This window comes from Lissotriton helveticus, chromosome 7, assembly GCF_964261635.1.
Source record: "Lissotriton helveticus chromosome 7, aLisHel1.1, whole genome shotgun sequence".
In the NCBI taxonomy this organism is placed as follows: Eukaryota; Metazoa; Chordata; class Amphibia; order Caudata; family Salamandridae; genus Lissotriton; species Lissotriton helveticus.
In genome coordinates, this window is record NC_136068.1 from 805,082,467 (window position 1) to 805,104,283 (window position 21,817).

Below are 21,817 nucleotides of genomic sequence, written 5' to 3' on the forward strand. Positions count from 1 at the left end.
GCCCTCCCATGAGCGGGAAAGAAGAAGGAAGACGACGCAGAGAGATACTGATCTCTCCCCCCCCCCATGAGAGAGGCACAGAAAAGGTGGGTGGATGGATGAATGTAAGGCTGAAGGATGGTTGGATGTGTGAAAAGGTGGGTGGATGAATGATGAGTGGATGGATGAATGAAAGGGTGGATGGATGAATGATGGATGGATGGATGAAAGGATGAAAGGGTGAATGGATGAAGGATAGATTGGTGAAGGATAGATGTATGGATGGAAGAATGAAAGGGTGGATGGATGAAGGATGGATGGATGGATGTATGGATGGAAGGATGAAAGGGTGGATGGATGGATGTGTGAAAGTGTGGGTGGATGAATGATGGGTGAATGGATGGATGAAAGGGTGGATGGATGAATGATGGATGTATGGATGGAAGGATGAAAGGGTGGATGGATGAAGGATAGATTGGTGAAGGATAGATGTATGGATGGGAGGATGAAAGGGTGGACGGATGAAGGGTGTATGGATGAAAGGGTGGATGAATGTATGGATGGATAAAAGGTTGCATGGATGAATGATGCATGGATGGATGTGTGAAAAGGTGGGGGGATGAATGATGGGTGGATGGATGGATGAAAGGGTGGGTGGATGGATGTATGGATGAAAGGGTGGATGGATGAAGGATGGATGGGAGGATGGGAGGATGAAAGGGTACATGGGTGAAGGATGGATGTATGGATGGGAGGATGAAAGGGTGGATGGATGAAGAATGGATGTATGGATGGGAGGATGAAAGGGTGGATGGATGTATGAATGGATAAAAGGTTGCATGGATGAATGATGGATGGATGTGTGAAAAGGTGGGTGGATGAATGATGGGTGGATGGATGGAAGGGTGGATGGGTAAAGGATGGATGTATGGATGGAAGGATGAAAGGGTGGATGGATGAAGGATGGATGTATGGATGGAAGGATGAAAGGGTGGATGGATGGATGTGTGAAAGTGTGGGTGGATGAATGATGGAGGGATGTGATGAGGTCTAACAGGCGCATTTATGGTTGTCAAAAGTTGATGATGAGGAGTACCAGTTTCTAGAAACGTTTGTCGGAAGGGGGTCCTTACGCCTAAAAAGGTTTTACAAGGGGGTCTCGGCATCAAAAAGTTTGAAGACCTCTGCCCTAGGGTGATCAAACTCCCAGTTACCTGTGGTTATGTTTCATCTGGGTGCTTATTCTTGTGTAGAGCAGGCCATCACCCTTCTCAGGAAGTTAAACAGGATTCAGCTGGACAGTAATTCCAGCACTGGGCAACCTCGATAGTGACAGTGAAGTGCTCCTCTGTCGAAATAAAGGGAATGGTGTTATTTATATGATAAACCTCACCGTGTTACCATACCAGAGCCCCAGTCAGGTCATTATAATTTATTCTACCCCAGCAGGGCTGTCGCTGAGCAGACAACAACAAGCATCATCATTTTGCACAGTGAACTTAAGCATGGTACAGAATGTTCAAGGCTTGGAAAATATGGCTACAAAGAAGAGTACATGTAAGTAAACCCATTGCAGAGAATATTATCCTATGTGCGCGCATGTGCAATGTTTAAGAAAGATGCCAACTTTAAATAGGAACATGTAAATTGGTGGTGATTCTTACCTGAGGCCTATGTAACCATAACACACTTGTTAATGACTCTCTCAGAATCATAGCACAATTTGAAAGTCACCCAATAGAAAAGCTCCTCCTGTTTAACAAATAAGTGTGCACCATACAAACAGCAGTTGGTCACAACTTAGCCTACTTTTCTAACCACCAAATATCTACCAGTTACATTCATATTTTTACCTCCTTCCCATTTTTCTCTTCTCTTGTAAGTCCATATTCCATCTGAAGGTCACTCATTCTGATAAGCACTCCTTTTGTGACTGACATCTCCCTATTAAACCATGGTTCACCTCTGGATTTTGTGACACAGATTCATCCACTGGCCTAGAGCATATGCAATTAATTGTGATATTGACAAAAATCTTGGATTGGTCATAGAGGTTTAAGTCGCATCAATTGTTATCAATGGTTGAGAACATTTTGGATTGTAAGCACCCAGACCTCAAACGCATGATATTGCACTGTGATGGCAAAAACACAGGGGTTGTGCTTGAAATCCAAATGAAAGAGAACTTTTTACAATTGAGGTCTTTCTTTCCTCACACTGCTTTTATAGCCAAAGGCAAACATGGCAGTCGTCCAAAGACTTATGTTCTAAAATTCCAAGTCCTGGAAGCATGTTAATAAAAGAATTTATGCATGTTTGTGTGTGACCATGGCATGGGGTCTATATATTATAACAACATGTGATGTGCCAGGTGCCTATAGACGAGATGGAGTGCACTTCACTGCAGAAGGGAACAGGTTCTTACTTGTTGACATCAAGGAATGCATCCAGTTCTATGTATAACAACATTACACACTATAACCACAAAGGCTCTTATCAGAGCCACCCTATTGAAACATAATGTGATTCTTTCATGTTATAACTCCATTTTTTTTGTATACTAACACCCCGAGAGTCTCACGAGAGTGGGAGCACCCAAACACCTGCCTCCACCCATGTATTGGTCTGACTTTAGCAAGATGCCCGCAAACCCAACCATTTAACTTATACTTCATGAATAATATCTCTGCATCATACATAGGGTGTGTGCATCTCACAAGAGTCTCGAGAGATCATATATTTTTCTGAAGATACATTTTACACTTTCCTTCATTAAAGACAACAACATCTTACAGTCTCCATTAGTAGGGTCTGAGGAGAAAGTAACCTTTCCTATGAAACCTTTTCACTGTATGACAGGAGTGCATAGTAGGGTCTGAGGAAAGACTGGGCTCTTTACTGGCACCTCTCACAGGGCAACAACTGTGTATATTAGGGTGTGGAGAGTGACTGGCTTCTCCACTGACACCTCTCCTCGGGTTGACCAGTGTGCATGATATGGTGGAGAGGACAGACCTCTGTTCTGGGACTTCTTTCTCAGATGATCAGAGACAATAGTAGGGTGTGTGAAGGGACTGACTTCTCTGCTGATACCCCTCTCTTGGATGACGGGTCTGTATAGTAGCATGGGGGAGTCTGGCCTCTCCTTTGAGATTACTCTGTCACATGACAACTGTGTATACTTTGGTGTGTGAAGGGACTGGGTCTCTGTTAAGTCCTCTCTCTGTAATCATGGAGTGCATAACAGGGTGAAGAGTGAGACTACCCTCTCCACTGCGATCTCTCTCTGGGCTGACAGGAGTGCATAGCAGGCTGTGGAGAGAGACTGGCATCTCCGCTGAGCCAACTCTCTGTGATGACGGGTGTGAGTAGTATAGTGTGTGGAGAGACTGGCCTCTCCTCTTAGACCTTTGTCACAGATAATGGGTGAGCATAGTACAGTTTATGGAGGTACTAGCCTCTCTGCTGACACCCTTCTTGAATGACTGATGTTTATAGTACAGTGTGGAGGACTGACTGACTTCTACACAGATATCTGATCTAATACATCTTCCCATAGGGATGAGTACGGATAGATGAGTGTGGAGATGTACTGGCCTCTCTGTTGACACCCTTGTCTTCACGACGGGCATGTGTAGTAGGATATGCGGAGGAACTGGTTCCTACGCTAAGACCTCTCTCATAGATGGTCAGTGCAAATAAGAGGGTGTGAGGAGAGCCTTACCTGTCCGCTCACACCCTTCCCAGGGTGACAGATGTACTACTAGGATGTGAGGACCGAATTACCCGTGTGCTCAGAAGTTTCTCTTGAATGACAAGCATAGAGACTAGGGCAGGAGAGAGAGACTTCTCTGTCAGCTCGTGCCTCACCCCGGACCAACACATGTGTGTACTAGACTGTGGATAGAGACTGCTCTCTCTACTCCTACCTCTCCTTTTGTTAATATATGTGCATTCGATGGTATAGAAATGGAGTATTCTCTCTGCTGAGAACGGTGGCTTTGTTTATTGGTGTGGGCACTTGAATGTGGAGACACACTACCTGTCCCCATAGGGACAGGCGCATATCAGGGTATACATAGGGACAGACGTCTCTGCTGAAATCTTTTTCCAGAGTCGCAAGCCTATATAGTAACATGTGAAAAACAACTGCCCTCTACCCAATCCTATCTCCACCAGCTAATAACAGTGTGTAGTAGAGTATGAGGATGCAGTGGCATCTGTGCTAAAACCTTTCTCTTGAATGAGAGGTCTCTATACTACAGTGTAGACAATAAGTGGTCTCTCTACTAAGATCTCACTGTTGCATGACAACTTGCCATACTTGGATATTCAAATCATTGCCTTCTCCATTAATAAGTCTGTCATCCTTGGCATGGTTTCCCCTTACTTTTTGCCTTCAGACCTCGTGCTTTTACTGTTTTGCTGACTTCATTTTGCTGTCTCTAGGAATTTGGGCACTTTACCACCGCTAACCATTGCAAAAGTGCCTGTGCTCTATATGTTTTAAATATTATGACATTGGCTTATCCACAATTGGCATATTTAATTTTACTTATAAGTCCCTAGTAAAGTGCATTACATGTGCCCAGGGCCTGTAAATTAAATGCTACTAGTGGGTCTGCATCACAGATTGTGCCACCCACTTAAGAAGTCATTTAAACATGTCTCAGGCCAGCCATGGGAGAGCCTGTCTGCAGTTTTAAACTGCCATGTCGAGCTGCAAAGTTAACCTACTTGCCAGAACCAAACCTTCCTTTATATTACATATAGTTCACTGCAAAGGTAGGCCCTGGACAGCCCATGGGCAGGGTATATTGTATATAAAAAGTAGAACATGTACTTTTGAATTGTACATGTCCTGGTAGTGAAATATTCTTAAATTCATTTTTCACTACTGCAAGGCCTGTCTGTCTCAAGGGATAACATTGGGATTGTCTTATTATAATCTATAAGTCTAATTAACAATTGGGAAGTGATCAGACCTCAAAATGTGGTGTTTCTGAAATCACAATTTAAAAGCACATCTTATGGTGAAGTTGGATTTTAAATTGCAATTCTGAAAATTTCACTTTTAAAACATTTGCATTTTCATACCGTAACCATTTGGAGCCTTCTGCCTATCTCTGAATACATATCTGGGATGGTTGGCAGCTGAATATGTACATTTCCTCTAGGCAGCCACACACAAAGGGGTCTCTGGTGTGACTGATGGGTCATTAATATACTGAATAGCCATCCTGGGCTGGATGGAAGGAAGGAGCTGAAACCTAAAAGTGCTATGTCCTGTCCTCAGACAAAGGGGTGGATAGGCCCACCCCCATAGTGAGTATGGATCCAGGGCAGGAAAGACAGTGACTTGTGCATGTCAAAGACATCTTTTTTTAAGTCTCCCCCACTTCAAAATCCCAATTGGGTATAACTACTGGACCTCTGACTCGGAAAACTTCTGGAACTGAGGACTTTCTACCAGGAAGAAGGGCTACTGTGCTGCTGGAGGGACTGACACTCTGCTAGACAGCTTTGTTGTGCTGGCCTGCTGCCTGCTGCCCTCTTGCAGAGTGAAAGGGACTGGACCCACATCTCTACATCCCAGAACCTAAGTATTTCCAAGGGCTTATTCACTTGCCTCCTGTTTCTGAAGTCTCAGGGATTTCATAAACTTCTCCTCCATCTACAACCAACACCTTGACTTTTGTTGCTGCAAGTCTTGCTCTGTCATGTGGTGTCAACTCAGTCCAGGGCCCTTCGAAGTGAGTACAAAGTGCTGCAACTGACAGAACCCTCGCATTAACACTGTTACGCCAATCTAAACCAACGCATCACCAATTGCGAGATCAGGATCAAAGCATTGTCGCAGGGATTCTTCTCCTACACAGAACTGTGCATAGAGACCTAGAACCTCAGTGAATTAGGGTGTACCAAAACTCACCTCAGTATCCAAAATACCCTACCAGACTAGCAATCAGTGTCTCATTGGTTCTTCCATACCCCCAATGATTAGACAACCCAGGACATGGACTTAGAACACCTCAGGTAACGTGGAACACATGAACACTCTTTCGTTATACTAACATACCAATCCAAAACGAGGAGTAAATGAAGACATGTGCAAGTTTGAAATGTTTATTTCTAATGTTGTGTTCTCAGGGGCAGTATCTTAGCTAATACAAGCAAACATATTATAAGCAGCAAGGTTATCAGCATAGTTACTTGTCCATAAAATATAAAGAAAGAAAGCACGTTACAATGCTAAAGGGAAGAAGGCTAAATGGCACCTAAGTCTTACCCTCCCTTGCTAGTATATTATATTATATCTAAAGAAGGTCTCTTTGGTATTTAAAAGGGCGGCCCCATACCTCTGATCTTAGTGGAAAGGGATCACATCATCTTCCACCAGCTCTCTGCATGCGAATATTTATCAAGTGTGTGTGTGCATGCTCTGTGCAGTGCATTATTAAACGCGCCTAAAGCCAGAATTGTCCGCAGCTGCATATGTGTTATGTCTAGAACGTGCGCAGATCAGACCTCACAACAACCACTATGTTGAAATAACCTTGAAGGCCTCGGCACTCACTGTTCAGACATAGCTTACCAAGCAAAGCTGATACAATAGGAAAACATATTATTCTTGTGTGAAGCAAAATATTCTACTAGGCTCAAAGCTTTAATAACGATATGTGCCATGTGCAGAAGCAGCAGAAAGGAAAAATGGTGTCTAAACTTCTAATAAGCTCATTCTAACTTAACACAGTGTGAAGGCAAAGCCTATCTATATGACAGCATCACCACTGTTGTAGGGACCAGATCAACGCATGGCACTGGGAACCACTGCATCGCCTCCAGTACCATAGCTTCGGAACCAGTGCATAACTGCCACTGCGTGGAGAAGATCGACACATTGCCTCTACAGAATTGGAGAAACCCTGCGTATTGCACTCGGAACTGCCACTCTGTGGAACTGGCCCTTCAGTCACAGATCCGACGCCTCGCCACACTTGTGTGGAGAAATACAGCGCAACACCCCAACTGCATGGAGATCACCAACGTATTGCCTGACTGCACCCTGCATCTCATTGTTTGCAACTAGGATCAAGGTACTTTTGGTCAGCTGGCCCTGCGTGGGTCCTGTATCCGGTTTGTGCTCCATTGCAGTTGGCTTGAACTCTTGACTTTGGCGACCAATTAACTCTTTAAGCGTTTTTAGCATTTCATCTTGAAAAATTCACATGTCGACTTCTAATGGTTGTAGTTTTGTCATGTTAGTCTAATTTTATTCATACAGTTATTCTTTATTGTTCTAAACTGGCGTGGAGTTTTTTTTGTGGCGTTTTTGCTGTGTTTCTGTTTGATGTGTTGCACAAATACTTTACACATTGCCTCTTATGTTAAGCCTGACTGCTCTGTGCCAAGCTTTTTTTTCAAAAGCGTTCTCAAAGCAAAGCTCGTACAGAATTAGCTCTTGCAGCTGAACCGGAGAACTTTTCAGGTGGTTCCACATCCTTTCAAACTGAATACACTGTGCCTGATCAAATACATGTTGCTGAACAACACAATACTCCATCTTGTCTAAACAAGGCTCTTTTTTGCTGCTTATGTAAGCAGGTAATTATATCCTCAGAGACAAGTAGACCTGCACAGTACAGGCTTGTGCAAGATCACAAATGTCCCCCTATGAAATACAAACATTAGTACTTCTCTAATTGATAGTTTTTTCCACCTCACTTTCCAAAGAGTTATTATTTCCTGTTTTTCGAAAGTGAACAAGACTTCTGTTTCTCCTCCATAAATATTCTGACAAGGTATTTGCCTTGTTCACAACTTCTGTTTTCCATTTTTCTTCTACATCTTTCATCCACAATCACAAATTTATATCTAGTGTACCACTAACTTGTTATTCCTTTGTCCTGAATAATTCCACACCCTCAACAAGTGCATTTTTTTCACAAATAAATTATAACATGCCATCAAACGTGATTTCATAAAAGTTTATAAAGTAACACATTCCCCTTGAAACACCTTTGCTGACACTGAGCATGACGTTTCCCTCTAGAATTGGCAATATTACCACTCAACCACCTCATAGGGCTAACGAATATGTACAGAGAAGTTAATAAAAACACTAGGGCAGGTATTAACATGTTCCACAATCTTCGTTTTATAGTTTGACAAACACTGTTTCCTTTACTGTCAAGTACATACAGTTTGTACCCTTCATTTTTAACACAATCTGCAATACTTGCTAATATCTCTCTACATTCTAATGTCTACCTCTCAAAAACTATATTGAGAAATCTACACCTCTACAAAAAAAATCCCTCAGTAAACATTGTGCAGAATAACTTTACCAACATTAGTGCACTTACTTACACTTCTCAACAAACTTCAGAAAGTATGCTATTAAATACCTTAACTTGTAGCTCTTTCTTAAATGCAGCTAAATACACCAGTCAATTCAATTCAAAGAGTGCTTTATTCGAGTAATTACTCATAAAAGCATGACACACACAGTTATTACAGAATTAAGATAGAATTAAATTTACAAACAATACCAAAGCACCAATTTGAACCATAAAAATTTGTTCAGGTAAAAGAATTCTCACAGTATGATAAAATATTTTTAGAGAAAAGGGATTTAGTTAATATATTAAAAAAGATAATTACAATTCAGAAAAGCTGCAATATAATTTTCCGTGATACAAAAGATTACAGACAGAGAATAGTCAATAAACTGGCAGTCTCTATAAAAATACCAGGTTTCTCATTTAGACTAAAAATGATAAAAGCAGGGTAATAAGAGCCAATTTTACAAACAGAGAATAATCAAATGACTAGCAGTCTCTGTGATGGTATCAAATGCACAAGAACAAAAACTATATACAGGGAATAGTTAACTAACTAGCAGTCCCTGTATAATTACCAGACTTATTAGAGAACAATTTCATAAAAACAGATTTTACATAGAGAGAATAGTCAATTATCTAGCAGTCTCTGCCGTATCATCCAAGCCCAAGAAGTATATTTTGCTGTGGCTATCATTATCCATAAAAGAGGGGTTGAGCTGATAATGCGCAATGCAACCAAACTACAAGTAGTTCCTAGATTCCTACACATAGGTGCTAACCATACCCGTCTTGGGGCGCAGTATGCTTTGCAGGAAAACAAAAAATGACCAAGAGTTTCCTTCCCTATTCCACATGAGGGGCAGATATCACACCCCCCAGAGCCCCATTTGGCTGTCAATGTTCTTAAGGGAAGGGCTCCAGCTCTTAATTGAAATAAGAGCTTCCTAGCACCCGGTTTAGGGATAACATCCCAGTATAACTCCAAAACCGGGTACATTTTTACCTCAAGGAAACCCTCAGACATAGACCCATTGCTTACATTACATAGGCTCCTGTTCACAACGTATTCCCAAAATATATTTTTAAGAACTGTTTTAGAGGGAAATAATGCACCTAGAGGGTCAGACCATAGGGAACTTAACCCAAGCTCGAACAATGTAGCCTTTAATGACTTCAGCCAGCTAATTTTGTGGAAGCAGTCTGCTTTGATGACATCAATAAAGCCTTCAGCATAATGCGCGACCTCAGGGGTAGTCCAGAGTCTACGCCAATATAAGATTGGTCGTAATCTGGCTATATCCTTAATTTGTTTCCTACCGAGCTCATATTTTAATGGTAGAAGTGGGGTACTTTTCGGGGTACCTGTAAGTAACCTTAGAAATTTGTTCTCCGACCCTTGTAACGAGTTCAAATTTTCATTACCCCACATCTCAGCTCCATATAGTGCAGACCCTATAGCCTTAGCTTCATATACCAGCACAGCTGGCTTAACGGGTTTGGTCAAAGACTTCATATGTTCCAAATTAATTGCACCCGATATTTGCTTGTGTCGGAGAGTAGCAATATTTATATGCTGACTCCACTTACTATTGTCTGCAATAAGAATTCCCAAGTATGTGAATGAGTTGACCACCTCAAGGGGTCGTCCACTCATTAGAATCTTAGATTTAAAGCTTGAATGAGGCTTAAAGGTCATAAGCTTAGTTTTAGTGGCGTTCACCTCCAACCCATGGTCCCCGCAAAAGGACTCAAAGATGGTCAAGGCATGTTGTAAACCACTAGGAGTTTTGGACAAGATTAACGTATCGTCCGCAAACATTAGTATGGGGATTTTTAAACCTGCAAGGGATGGAGCGTCTACTTGGGCTGCTAACATAGGTGGGACTACACCATTTATGTATAAAGTAAACAGGGTTGGAGCCATTGAACATCCCTGTCGCACCCCTCTTTCAACAGGAAATTCCTCTGTGACCTTATTGTAACCGCCCCACTGTATTTTAGCAAAAGTGGACTCATGCAGTCGCATTACCATAGTCAGTAGATCCTCAGGGACGCCCAGACAATGCAGAACTTGCCACAATTTTGCCCGAGGCACCAGGTCGAATGCAGCCCTCAAATCGACAAATGTCGCGTAAAGGCTGCCTCCTCCCAGGACCACAGTCTTCCATTGAAGCAATTGAAATCTAAAGACTTGGTCCACCGTGCTTGTTGCCCTTCTAAATCCCGCTTGAAAGGGTGATAAAATATTATTTTCTTCTGCCCAATCAAGGAGCCTATTTACCACCACTCGTCCGATTATTTTTTGTACGGTGTCGATCAGGCTTATTGGCCTATAGTTGCTCGGCTGAGCTCGATCGCCCTTTTTGTACACCGGAATGATCACTGCTCCTCTCCAGGAAACCGGGACCTCAGCACCCTTAGCAATGGAATTAATGAGTAGGTAGATATATTTACCCCACCGCTCCTTATCGTTTAAAAAAATGTCTGCAGGGACGCCATCTGAACCTGGGGCACGTCCTCTATTCACAGCTTTTATAGCAATCATAATTTCTTTATCATTAAAAAGATTACCCTGTGGAAAAGACATAGTAAAACTGTCCTCACCAGCAATCTGAATATTAGAAGCATACTGCGAGCTAAAAATTTTTACCCAGGCCTCCTGGGGCACATTATTGTTTGGCGATTCCTCAACTCTTTCGCAGCCCCACGTAACAATATTCCAAAATGCTTTGGAATCCTTCCTATCGCTGGCTTTCTTCAATTTACACCAGTGAGCCTCATCCCACGCTCTTTTCGCTTTCACAATGCTGGCTTTGTAGCTCTTTCTGTAGCTCTTTCTGGCTATACGAATAGTTTCAACCTCCCTCTTTTTAATGGCCTGGCCCAATGATATACGTGCTGCCCTACATTCTGCACTGAACCATTTTGCATCTTTTTTAACTCCAACTACATTACTCCTTACTGGTTTCAGAAAGAATGTTTTGATTTTAGCAAAAAGGGTTTCATGTATGTCAACCACCTCACCCAAACCAGAGGGGGAAGCACTAATTGTTTCCATGGCTAATATAGCTTGGTCAGTTTCATAGTTAATGGTATCAATAGCCTGTTGGTTAGATAATACACTAGCCCATTTTAGCCTACGCATGTTATTTTCAGGGATGACCAGAGGTGGAACAAGAGCGTTTGAACAAATTAGATCTGACCCCCCTGACCACCATTTGTGCTCTACGCATAGGGGGTTATGATCGCTCTCAGGTCTCGTGACAACCTCCATATCACAAATAGATGGCCACAAAAGTAGGCTACAAATAGCATAATCTATCCTACTTCTGTGTCTTCCATTATCAAAGTGTGAGTATTAAAGGGGTAGGCCCTTAAGAACTCAGGACCTGGGTCCATGAAACAGTACACAAATAGGGTTGGTCTGAGTTGTAAAGTTGTAATAACATATAGTACACAAAATATTTAATTGAACACACAATCATCAACTTGGAAGTGATTAAATGGAGGTAAGATTTTTGCAAAATTAAACTATTCAATTCAGTTTCATTGGCATTTATTCATGCAAAGTCTTAATCAAATTGCAGCCAATAATTCATCATGTAAAACGTAAAAATTACAATGTAATTGTGAAATCATTACATTCAATTCTAGAATCAAGTGCTCTCGGTGAAGAAGGGAGGGGTAAGTGAAAAGTGAGAGGGACAGGGTAAAGGTGTAGTGACATCTTCATAACATCATGTTACAGTTGTAAAAACCTTTACAGTCAAATTGATGAGCAAAGGTTCCCAAAATACATCACACATAGAGAGCGAGAATCAATCTCATATTTAGATCCTATGGTGTGTGAAGAAAAGGCGTAGTTCTACGTTTCGACCCCTGATTACGCTAAAGGGTTGGTTCAAGCCTCATGTTGGGGTCTTCATCAGGAAGGTAGGGAGAGCATCAAAGAACGGTCGACATCTGTACCGTCTGTGAAGGGACCTTGTCAAAGCTCCAGAAGTTTTTGTGCGAAGTGCTCGCAAACATTAGACCGAAGTATGCCGTGGGATCATTCCTCACGCCTGGGACCATGAAAGGCTTCTTACTTGTAACGGGACCTCCTTAACGGGTTACCGCTCTGCCGGCGAACTGCATCCATGGCTAATATAGCTTGGTCAGTTTCATAGTTAATGGTATCAATAGCCTGTTGGTTAGATAATACACTAGCCCATTTTAGCCTACGCATGTTATTTTCAGGGATGACCAGAGGTGGAACAAGAGCGTTTGAACAAATTAGATCTGACCCCCCTGACCACCATTTGTGCTCTACGCATAGGGGGTTATGATCGCTCTCAGGTCTCGTGACAACCTCCATATCACAAATAGATGGCCACAAAAGTAGGCTACAAATAGCATAATCTATCCTACTTCTGTGTCTTCCATTATCAAAGGTCATAGAGCCGGTTTTATCCGAGGCCGTCCGGCCATTCAAGGCTCTTAGACCTTTTTCTAGGCACATAGCATTTAGATCTATGATGTCTTCAGACCAGCGTGTTACTGGCTTCAGATCTAACACCGGAATACCCCATTCGGAGTCCTCTTCTGAACCAACAGATAACTCACACCTAACCAAAGGCTCAAAAGTCCTGTTAAGGTCGCCTGCTATCACAATTTTATTACCAATGGAAAATTTATCAAGGAAGTTGGACAAGGCAGTTATAACATCAGATCGACCACCTTTAGCACTTCTAACATATACGTTGTATATATCAAGTGCCCCCACTGTAGCACCAGTTACCCTGATCAGCTGGATATCGTTATGGCTAGTCTCTATAGTTTTAATGGTAAGTTTAAGGGTCTGTCGAACCCAGATTGTAAGACCCCCCATTGGTCTACCTTTTGACCCCTTTATTGCTGGTACAGAGAAATTTAAATAACCTTGCATAAAAACAGGTTCACAGGCCCAAGTCTCTTGGAATAAACAGACATCATATAAATTGACAAAGCCAAGCCAGACCCCACAATCTAATTTAGAGCTCAGCCCAGCCAAATTCCAAGAAATTAAATTTCCCACCCCTGACGGGCACTGATCCGCTGTATGGGCTGCTGGGTTTATCTGGTCTGCAACACTTGTAAGGATCGATTGATCATCATCATTCACATTACCATAGACAGGCAAGGCACATAGGTTCTGGTCTATTTCCGGTAGTAGCAAAGGGCTTTCACCCCCAGGGAGTCAATCACAGGCATCCAGATTGGAGAGGGCCGCGTACCTGTTCTCAAGGTCTAGACCCCATTCAGTGGGTTTGACAGCACAACTCCCCTTAACAGAAACCACATTCCATTTAGTTCTTAATGTGCACCGATTGGGCCCCTTCCCTCTCCGGTAATAGAAGAAGTCTAGGGTAAGTGGAATAATGTCGGCGGATCTTCGTTGTGGTGGTAGGAGGTTGGACAGTATGTTAATTAAGACCTCAGGGTCTGAAAGGTTCAAGATGACACAATCACCGCTAAATTTTTTTGGACTGCTTCCAATCCACTCCACCCGCCTGGCCGTGACTAATTCCTTTGCTAGCTGTTGCCTACCCCTGGGAGTGATCACCATATTATTAGTTAGCCAGTGTAGGGCCTTGGACATTAATGATGTAGAGGATTCGTCCTGATCAGAGGCCAATTTAGGGACATTAGCCAAAACAAGGATTAGGGGAGAAGCCTCAACAATAAGCTCAACTGATTCTTGCTCAGATCCTTGTGCCAGGGGGACAACTGGAGGGAGTACAGCCCCATGGCCACCTTCTACCTCAACTAACTGTGGTGCCTCAAGATGATTAGTCAACGTACCTACACCTCCTCCATCCTCGGATCTAAGGATTACCATCTTTAATTCAGCCCTGTTCACAACCTCTTCAGGCAGTTTCTCTAATTTTTCCAGAGTTTTGCTCAAAAGGCCTCCTAGTCGATTAACCTCGTTAGTAAGCTTATCAATCCTGCTAACCAACGGCTTTACAATTCCCTTGATCTTTATATCTATCAAACCCACCAATTTCTCAAATTGCTCGTTGGTTAAAGACATGGAAGCATCATCTATTGACCCAGCTTCCTCAACCACAGTGTTACTGACTGGAGAGGCAGGCTTCTTCCGACTTGATCGGAGCCCGCCACGCTTTGGTTGGCCCCTCCTAGCCCCTTTAACTCCTCTAGTAACTCGTGGTACAGGCGCTGGAGAAGGGGACTTTTCTTCTTGTAGATGTATTTCTATCTCTTCTTCACTGTCACTAACTTCCATTACACAGTTTGTTTGGTCCACAGTAGTGTTACCATCAGGGTCAATTAGTACAGTAGAGCAATTACCAATATCTGTGTCAGGAGATTGGGCTGGGTCTGGTGCTGGGACAGTAGGTGAGGGTAATTTAGGAGGTGAACCCACCCCAAGTGAGGATCTCCTCTCACTATTAATTTTAGCAACCACCTGGACTAGATAGTTGTCCATTGTATTCTTAATCGGAGATAGCTTTCTACTGGGCATAGCGCACTAATACAGTAATCGTTTAGGAACTATGTGCACACTGAAACCCAACGTGACCCAATACCAATAACCCACCAGCAACTTAGCCTCTTATCGTACACAGTTAGGGAACAGGGTGTCCAGAGGCGACCTTTAACAATGAGAAAGTCTCACCTAACCTTTTGAGTTACGGGCAGAATACCTGGCCCAGTCCAGTCTCTGACTGTCGCAGATTGTCCGCCCTTAGTCTGGGCTTCGTCCGGCGCGTCCCGCGCGCGTCCTCGCGGGACGAAGGCTCTGTCGGAGCTTTAAACGCCTCCTGGCGCGCTCGTCGCAACCGTCGACGCTGACCCCAAAGGCTGCTGGGGCTTGTGGTCCGGCCGGCGGAGCCAAGCCCGGCCGGTCGGATTTAGAGCAGGAATGTCAGAAATTGCGGAGCCAAGCCCGGCCACAGTTCAGGAGCCCAGGATGAAAAACGAAGCTGCAGGTATGAGGAAGACAGGGGACTCACCCCCTGTCGGAGCGTTAAGCACCTCCTGGCGCGCTCGTCGCAACCGTCGACGCTGACCCCAAAGGCTGCTGGGGGTTGTGGTCCGGCCGGCGGAGCCAAGCCCGGCCGGTCGGATTTAGAGCAGGAATGTCAGAAATTGCGGAGCCAAGCCCGGCCACAGTTCAGGAGCCCAGGATGAAAAACAAAGCTGCAGGTATGAGGAAGACAGGGGACTCACCCCCTGTCGGAGCTTTAAGCGCCTCCTGGCGCGCTCGTCGCAACCGTCGACGCTGACCCCAAAGGCTGCTGGGGGTTGTGGTCCGGCCGGTGGAGCCAAGCCCGGCCGGTCGGATTTAGAGCAGGAATGTCAGAAATTGCGGAGCCAAGCCCGGCCACAGTTCAGGAGCCCAGGATGAAAAACGAAGCTGCAGGTATGAGGAAGACAGGGGACTCACCCCCTGTCGGAGCTTTAAGCGCCTCCTGGCGCGCTCGTCGCAACCGTCGACGCTGACCCCAAAGGCTGCTGGGGGTTGTGGTCCGGCCGGCGGAGCCAAGCCCGGCCGGTCGGATTTAGAGCAGGAATGTCAGAAATTGCGGAGCCAAGCCCGGCCACAGTTCAGGAGCCCAGGATGAAAAACGAAGCTGCAGGTATGAGGAAGACAGGGGACTCACCCCCTGTCGGAGCTTTAAGCGCCTCCTGGCGCGCTCGTCGCAACCGTCGACGCTGACCCCAAAGGCTGCTGGGGGTTGTGGTCCGGCCGGCGGAGCCAAGCCCGGCCGGTCGGATTTAGAGCAGGAATGTCAGAAATTGCGGAGCCAAGCCCGGCCACAGTTCAGGAGCCCAGGATGAAAAACGAAGCTGCAGGTATGTTTCCTGCCGCTAAAGCGGCGATAATTTTAACGCCGTTCTTGATAATATGGCCCACAATGCATTTATTTTCTTTACAGCAGTTATCCCTTAGACACCTCCTCTCTAAATCTAGGTGGACAGCATGCATGCCTTTCTGCTGTCCCCTTATATAGTTTTTTTGCTTAATTTCTAGAACACCTCTACGGGTGGGCGAAGAATACAGCTCTGCCGGGGGAGTTCGCGGAGTTTTGCCCATTGCCTGCTCCACACGGTGTTCCGAAAAGCTCCACACATGATGCAGAACTGAGTTTTTTCTCTTGAGCAGCTCACAAGCATTAAGTCGGCAAGCACTCATGAGAAACAATTCACGCGCTAGATCTCCTCCCAGCGATATTTCTCACCGCTGGCAGTCAATGCAGGTCACGACCGCTTGCATAGAGGAATCTGCTGCTCAGATTGAGGAAGCTGCCGCTTGATTAGAATGTTTACTCGAATGGTAGAAAGCAGCGTGCCCTCTGGTAAAAGGCCTAGCTCTGTTTATGCTCATTTTATAGCATGGGACAAACTTCCAGTGCTAAAAGAATCAGTACGAGCAATGTGTCTTAACAGACTCTGCTGCTGTCGGAACTCCGTGGCATGTGGCAGATTATTTCCAGCACTTTGCGGAGTTTCACAGAGTAAAACTCCGCCCAGGCCTAGGCACCTCCAATTTTTCATAGAAATCAGTAATGACTGCCATTTCATTTCTAAACTTCCAACTGCCAGCCAACCATAGCACTTGCTCTCACAGGACCCACAGGAGCCTCTCATCCCCTCAAGAGCATGATGGCTCATGTGAAAAGTGGGCCTCGTGACCAATCACAGGCCTCCATTTTATAATTTGCACTCTCGCTGGATATTCATGTGACGCTTGCAAGCCCAACTACCAAAATATAGAATTATTTCTGACCCTTAATATCTCAAAAACTACTGAACAAATTTATACCAAATCACAAAGCACAATCTGGGGATCGATACCTAGTTTCCTGCAACATTTGCCAATTCCATTCTGCAGTATTTGCTGTAACCTTCTAGAGAAGTCTATGGAAAAGTTATGGGGATTTTGTGTTTTTGGACCTCCTTTTTTCTCTGCCACCGCTCGACAGATGAACCCGAAACTTTCCAGAAAGGATCTGAGGTGAATGAACATTTTTATTGGAAATCTTTCTGAAGATTCGTTAAATGGGCCAGTTATTAGCAAACCAAAAAATCCTCTGTCTATGGCAAAGCAGACCTAACTGTAACTGCCTAGCGGCAACCACCACTACGCAAAATATATAGATATATTTAATTTATTTAGTGTTTAAGGGTGGGTAAGGGCATTAGGTGGTAAGGGTGTTTTAGGGTTTAGTGGTGGGTAGGTGTATGAGTTAGAAAATGTGTTTTTGGGGTGGGTAAGGGTATTGGGTGGTAAAAGTGTCCTTAAGGTTTAGTTGTTCATAAGGGTATTTGGTGTTAAGGGTGTTATAAGGTTTAGGGAGTGGTAAAGACATAGGGTGGTAAGGTTACAAGGAAAGTGGAGGGGGCTTAGATGTTCCCCCCAAAAGAAAAACACAATTGTAAAATAATGTTGAAAATAGAGGCATTTCTGGGGTTTCACTTACCATATACACTTACCTTGTTTCATAAAGGCATGTGTGGTAAAGGTATATGCATAGTAAAGACATACACAATAAAGGTACTGCTTGGTAATAGATGCATGGTTAAGGGATGTGCTATAAACATATCGATTGTAATGTCATATAACCCTTCAAAAATGACTTTAGAGTGTACCTTGAAAGCCTTAGACTGAAAGCATGGCAGGGCTGACTCTGTATTTCAAACTTCTGAGGTCCACATACCTAATACAACAAAACTCAGAAAAACTAGATTGTGGATGGAACAGCCATAGTCATTTTTCAATTTATATAGCGTTATGTCACCTTAGTGGTTTCCAGTGTCACATTGATAAAAACAGCTAATGCCGTTTATAAAGTTAAAAGCTCTGTTTTATTGTATTTTTGAAAAATGTAGGTAGCTGACTGTGGGCAAAGACAATACCAGTCTTTTTTTTTTAAAGAAAAATGGAGAATGGGAAGTCATTCCAATGCATCCTAAAGCATAAAGTAGATGTACCTGTGTTTTTGTAATGTATAGTTGATGTTGCTAACTATGAACCTTGCAAGCTTATAAATGATAGTGAACTGCCGCCCGTTTAGCAAAAACTTTATGCTGCAGAAATGGATATGTAGGTATGGAGAGGGAAAAAATTAAGAAAGCTCTAAAGGGTCTGATCTGAAGCAAAGCCTGAAACTGAGATGCTGCGCTAAGAGGAACAGAGACTGTCCACAGATCAAGACTAGCCCCTCTCCACTACAGGTCACAGAATGGAGAACTGTAACTGCCTAGCGGCAACCACCACTACGCAAAATATATAGATATATTTAATTTATTTAGTGTTTAAGGGTGGGTAAGGGCATTAGGTGGTAAGGGTGTTTTAGGGTTTAGTGGTGGGTAGGTGTATGAGTTAGAAAATGTGTTTTTGGGGTGGGTAAGGGTATTGGGTGGTAAAAGTGTCCTTAAGGTTTAGTTGTTCATAAGGGTATTTGGTGATAAGGGTGTTATAAGGTTTAGGGAGTGGTAAAGACATAGGGTGGTAAGGTTACAAGGAAAGTGGAGGGGGCTTAGATGTTCCCCCAAAAGAAAAACAAAATTGTAAAATAATGTTGAAAATAGAGGCATTTCTGGGGTTTCACTTACCATATACACTTACCTTGTTTCATAAAGGCATGTGTGGTAAAGGTATATGCATAGTAAAGACATACACAATAAAGGTACTGCTTGGTAATAGATGCATGGTTAAGGGATGTGCTATAAACATATTGATTGTAATGTCATATAACCCTTCAAAAATGACTGTAGAGTGTACCTTGAAAGCCTTAGACTGAAAGCATGGCAGGGCTGACTCTGTATTTCAAACTTCTGAGGTCCACATACCTAATACAACAAAACTCAGAAAAACTAGATTGTGGATGGAACAGCCATAGTCATTTTTCAATTTATATAGCGTTATGTCACCTTAGTGGTTTCCAGTGTCACATTGATAAAAACAGCTAATGCCGTTTATAAAGTTAAAAGCTCTGTTTTATTGTATTTTTGAAAAATGTAGGTAGCTGACTGTGGGCAAAGACAATACCAGTCTTTTTTTTAAAGAAAAATGGAGAATGGGAAGTCATTCCAATGCATCCTAAAGCATAAAGTAGATGTACCTGTGTTTTTGTAATGTATAGTTGATGTTGCTAACTATGAACCTTGCAAGCTTATAAATGATAGTGAACTGCCGCCCGTTTAGTAAAAACTTTATGCTGCAGAAATGGACATGTAGGTATGGAGAGGGAAAAAATTAAGAAAGCTCTAAAGGGTCTGATCTGAAGCAAAGCCTGAAACTGAGATGCTGCGCTAAGAGGAACAGAGACTGGCCACAGATCAAGACTAGCCCCTCTCCACTACAGGTCACAGAATGGAGAGGTGGTGCCTTGGCCACTGTGGCAGCGATAGCCCAGAAGACCTGCTGCATGGCCAGCAAAGAGGCCGGTGACTGGACAGCCCTCACCACTGAAGACACACTGAAGACAATTAAGTCAATCCACTCGGGCCACACGGACCCCTGCCCCCACCACATCTTCAACAGAGCTGCCGACACCATCGCACCCATGCTCCGCCACACCATCAACCGCTCCCTGGCGACCGCCTTGTTCCCAGATGCCTGGAAACACGCAGAGGTCAACCCCCTCCTAACGAAACCCTCAGCGGACCCCACCGACCTCAAAAACTAAAGACCTATCTACCTGCTCCAGTTCCCAGCGAAAGTCATCCAGAAAGTCACCAACAGCCAACTCGCCACATTCATTGAAGAACACAACATCCTCGACTCCTCCCAATCCGGCTTCAGAAAAAACCACAGTATGGAAACCGCCCTCCTCGCCACTTCAGACGACATGTGCACCTTACTGGACAAAGAAGAAACAGTAGCCCTCATCCTCCTCGACCTCTCAGCGGCATTTGACATCGTCTCTCACCACACCCTAATACGCAGACTCTACGGCGCAGGAATCCAGGTCAACAGCCTCGACTGGATCCGCACCTTCCTCCCCGGTAAAATGCAGCGGGCAGACACACCCCTTTCCTCTCTGACCCTACACCTACCACCTGCGGAGTCCCCCAGAGCTCCTTCCTCAGCCCGACGCTCTACAACGTCTACATGGCTCCAATCGCCCCCATCGTCAGAACCTACGGACTCAACATTGTGTTATACGCAAACGACACCCAACTCATCCTCTCCCTATTCAACAAGCCCAACACCGCCAGTAACAACTTTTGAGAAGGCATGGAAGCCGTCGCCAAATGGATAAAAAACAGCTGCCTACAACAAAACACCAACAAAATAGATGTACTCATCATGGGCCCAAACCCAGATGCCTAGAGCGACACCTGGTGGCCCCCCACCAATCCCCACGGACAACGCACACAACCTGGGTATCATCCTGGACTCTGAGCTCAAAATGGACTGCCAAATCAACTCTGTCTCGTCTTCCTGCTACCACACCCTCCGCCTCCTTTGTAAGACCTACAATTGGATACCCCTTGAACACCGAAAGACCATCACTCACGCCCTGGTCACCAGCAGACTCGACCACGGTAACGCACTCTATGCCGGAATAAACAAAAACCCCACCCACAAGCTACAGAACATCCAAAACACCGCCGCAAGACTGGTCCTCAACCTGCCAAAACACTGCCATATCTCCCAGCACCTGCGCACACTCCACTGGCTCCCCGTTGAGGCGAGAATCACCTTCAAGAAACTCACCCACACACACAAGGCCCTCCACGGCACCGGACCAGCATACCTGAACAGCCAACACAAACTCCATGCACCGCAAAGGACCCTACGATCAGCCCAGCTCTCCTAAGCCGTGGTCCCTCGCACCAGAAAGACCAAATCGGGAGGCCGCCCCTTCTCCTTCCTCGCAGCAAAAGCATGGAACGCCCTTCTGCTTCACCTCAGACCGGCAACATCGCTTCCCATTTTCGCAAGAAACCTCAAAACCTGGCTCTTCGACAGACCACCTCCTTGATGGAATGGAACCTGCACCCCCCACCCCTAGCGCTTTAAGACCCTTACAGGTGAGAAGTCGCGCTTTAACAAACCCCTTATTGATTGATTGACTGCACCAGTGAAGCTGAGGCGGCCTCCAATGATAGATCCAGGATCTCAGGCAATGAACTGCCTCAACTCATGCCACAGTTAGCAGATAATCTATAATACAAGGTTGCTGCAATACACATAACTTCAAAATAATTGCTATTGTTCATGAATATTACTGTACCTCTGTCTCAGTGCAGCTGTTGAGGCCGGTTAACACTATATCTGATTTTTGGGTTTGTGGCACCAAATGTGCTGCCTCTGTTGATGGCTTTGGCATTCTCTTTCTTTTGTCTTTTTTCCCCCACTTGACTATTTGCAACAGTGTATTGATACCCGCTTTTTGTTTGCAGGACAGGCACTATATAGTTTGTTATAATGCAGGGCGAACAGTTCATGTTGGCAGGTATGGGCACTGGGCAGTTCTATGCTCGGCCCTGGC

General features: G+C 44.4%; 1 long non-coding RNA gene across 1 annotated transcript in view; it reads left to right on the forward strand.

Annotated features, from left to right (window-relative positions):
- Positions 1 to 1,482: 1,482 nt before the first annotated feature.
- Positions 1,483 to 21,817, forward strand: part of LOC144767059 (uncharacterized) — a 71,146-nt gene continuing 50,811 nt past the window's right edge. Inside the window, exon 1 of the long non-coding RNA XR_013598047.1 lies at positions 1,483 to 1,536. This is a non-coding gene — a long non-coding RNA (uncharacterized LOC144767059). The remainder of the gene's footprint in view (positions 1,537 to 21,817) is intronic.